Source organism: Lathyrus oleraceus, chromosome 7, assembly GCF_024323335.1.
Source record: "Lathyrus oleraceus cultivar Zhongwan6 chromosome 7, CAAS_Psat_ZW6_1.0, whole genome shotgun sequence".
Taxonomy (NCBI): domain Eukaryota; kingdom Viridiplantae; phylum Streptophyta; class Magnoliopsida; order Fabales; family Fabaceae; genus Lathyrus; species Lathyrus oleraceus.
Genome location: NC_066585.1, coordinates 73253758 through 73257217, shown reverse-complemented (window position 1 = coordinate 73257217; position 3460 = coordinate 73253758). Strand labels below are relative to the sequence as shown.

The 3460-nt window shown below is 41.6% G+C and overlaps 1 pseudogene; it reads left to right on the top strand.

The window, feature by feature from the left end:
- The first annotated feature begins 705 nt into the window (after nt 1-705).
- Nucleotides 706-1442, top strand: LOC127102106 (tubulin beta-1 chain-like; annotated as a pseudogene).
- Nucleotides 1443-3460: the final 2018 nt, after the last annotated feature.

The following is a 3460-nucleotide window of genomic DNA, read 5'->3' as shown; positions in this document are numbered from 1 at the left end:
GTTCAGTGGCATTGGGTTATTGGTTTGATAGACTCCTCATGTTTGGTTCAGTGGTACTTGGCATTGGGTTACTGGCTATTATGCTTTACAATTCATTTGTCTCGATTCTTTTTGTTGCAGGTCTTGTGGTCATGTTGGGCATGTCATGCATCCAATGACTTCAACATGTGGTGTATGGCATCAGGGTTTGGCTGCAACAATTTGACATTGGCTTACTTGTGGTCTTGGTTAAACCAAGTGTAGAATGTCCAATAGACAACATGTCCAACTTCCAACCTGCTGAATATCCATTATATGCCTGGTGCAAGAATTTGGTGTAAGCTATTGTCATGTTTCACAAGCTACCTCATGCGGGTTTCGTGCTTGATGGTTTGGTTGAGCAAGGTAAAACAAGTCTTAAATGGTTTGTAAGGCTTGAGATATGTTTAATGTCGTGCTGTTTGTTATGCCCGGTTGAACCTCTTGAACATAATGTTAACCAATTTGGATATGATGTCTCTTAATGGTTTTGACATGTCATGACTTATGTTGGACTGTTGACAATGCAGGCAAAGCGAAGGCAAGGTGCTGCAGGACATGGGATGAACTGGTGCAACAGCAGGGTTAGCCTTGATGCTCCCATGGTTAACTCACGTATCTCCTAGACTTGGTGTGTTTTTTTTTAGTGTGCTTGATTTTATTTTCTATGTTGATACAGTTGGTGATCTGAATCATCTGATATCAGCAACTATGTCTGGTGCAACATGCTGTTTGAGGTTCCCCGGTCAGTTGAACTCTGGTCTCAGGAAGCTTGCTGTGAATCTCATCCCATTCCCTCGTCTTCACTCTTTCATGGTGGGGTTTGCACCTCTGACCTCTCGCGGCTCCCAGCAGTACAGGACTCTCAGCGTCCCTGAGCTCACTCAACAAATGTGTGGTATTCCCCAACTGGTTTGAAGATGGCTTCAGCATTTATTGGAAACTCGACCTCAATTCAAGAAATGTTCCGCAGGGTGAGTGAACAGTTTACTGCTATGCTCAGGAGGAAGGCTTTCTTGCATTGGTACACAGGTGAAGGAATGGACGAGATGGAATTCACTGAGGCTGAGAGCAACATGAATGATTTGGTTGCAGAGTATCAACAGTATCAAGATGCGACTGCTGATGAGGATGAGTATGGAGAGGAGGAAGGCGATGAGGAAAAGTATGGTCAACATGAAAGTTTGAATATTATAATCTGCTGCAACTTCATGTTGCCTTTTCAAACTAGGACTAGTTTTCTTATGTTTCACTTACTATGGCTGTAAAATTGGTTTTGGTTTATATTAGAGCTTGCAGTGTTGTATGTAGCAGGCCCACAACGGCAACAAAACCTGCAGAACTTGTATGCAGCAAACCCTTTTGTCAAAAGAGGCAATGTTCAAGATTTGACGAAACTTTCTCACATGCTTTCTCAATATTAACTCCTGCGCTACTACAATCTTCCGGTCGACCCTGTCATGGAAGCAGAAGAACTTATGATATTTGTGGCAACACTTTACTCAACTGAGTTGTAGCAGTTCTCTTTACTGTTTTTGATCTTTCTTGACTGTAGAATCAAACAACTTTGAATTGCTAACAGTTGAATTAGATGGCTTGATAATTGAATGTTGAATAAATTCTTGTTTGACAGCAACACCGTCCAATGAATCTAACTACTTTCCAAATCCTTCTTTTTTTTTTGGTTATCAACGATTGGCTCTGGCTTTACCAACCTAAAACTAGCAGTATTTGCATCATTATTTCCAAAATTTGTATCACTTAATCCTAGGTATCTAACAGATACAAGCAGACATTATTATCAATGTAGCGCACAGAACATGACACGATTAAAGTACACACATACATATTGAACCTCAATGGATAGAGATTAGCTTGTATTATTTGACTGTATTTGTGATAGCCTGTTCCAACTGGTAGTCTTTCCATGCTTGAAGCCCCATAAAAACCATGGACTCCTTTGGTTCTTTTCAATATAAGTTCTGCCTCTTCTGGACCAGAAATTGGGCCCCGATGGCATAGCACAATAGTATTAGGATTGCTCCTATGTGCAGCATCTGCAATAGCTTGTACAAGAACTACACTTTCATCAAGGGAAACAAGCAGTTTTCAGAAACCAACTCAAACAACTTTCTAGCCTTTTCAGACTTCCCTTGGTGCATATAGCAAGTACTTATCGAAGCCCACAAACAAACTGCCCCCCCTTTTTTTTTTTAAACATTAATTCAAACAACTTATTGGCTTGTTCAACCGTGTTGTTATGAAGATGCCCAACAATCATGTTGTTCCATGAAATAATGTTTTTGTGAGACGTTCTATCAAACAACTGTTATGCCTCAATAACTCTACCATTTTGCAAACACGGTTATCATGGAAATACATGTTTTTTTTGTGAATGACATTTGAGAATACCCTTCTGGCTTCTTCAACTCTTTCCATGTTTTTACTAGATGAATGACTTCGTAGAAATCATTAAACGTGAAGTGATAATGAAGAGAAAATGCAAATGGCTCAATTGATGGAAAAAAAATTCAGAGTCAAAATCGGGGTATGACAGTTGCCCCTATTTAAGCGTCTTCAACTAGAGAAAATGAAGCAGGACGTTCTTCATATGATCATAGTGGGAGATGATTAAATACTAAGAAGACCCGGATTTTGATCCTGAATCCCCATGAAATAGTTAACAATGTCTGTCAGAATCGGCAAAGAAGCAATCTCGAAAGAAGAGTCCGTCTGGTACGGTGAAAATCGGCCTGAGTACCGAAACAGAAAGTTGAACTGGATACCAAAATAAATGGTAACACAGGAATACCCATGGCCTGAACGCCACACATTAGTCTGAACACTAAGCATTGGAATATGAGAGTATCAATGTTGGTCTGATCACCGGAAATCTGGTCTGAACTCCACTTCGATCTGGAGATCGGAAACTGGCTTGAATGCCACTTCGGTCTGGATACCGGGAAAACTGGCCTGAATGCCACTTCGGTCTGGATACCGGGAAAACTGGCCTGAATGCCACAAGTTCTTCGTCCTGACTGTTGAGAACTTCTTCGATCTGGAAATCGGAAACTGGCTTGAATGCCACTTCGGTCTGGATACCGGGAAAACTGGCCTGAATGCCACAAGCTCTTCGTCCTGACTGTTGAGAACTTCTTCGATCTGGAAATCGGGAAAACTGGCTTGAATGCCACTTCGGTCTGGATACCGGGAAAACTGGTCTGAATACCATAAGTTCTTCGTCCTGATTGTTGAGAACTTCTTCGATCTGGAAATCGGAAACTGGCCTGAATGCCACTTCGGTCTGGATACCGGGAAAACTGGCCTGAATGCCACAAGCTCTTCGTCCTGACTGTTGAGAACTTCTTCGATCTGGAAATCGGGAAAACTGGCTTGAATGCCACTTCGGTCTGGATACCGGGAAAACTGGTCTGAATACCAT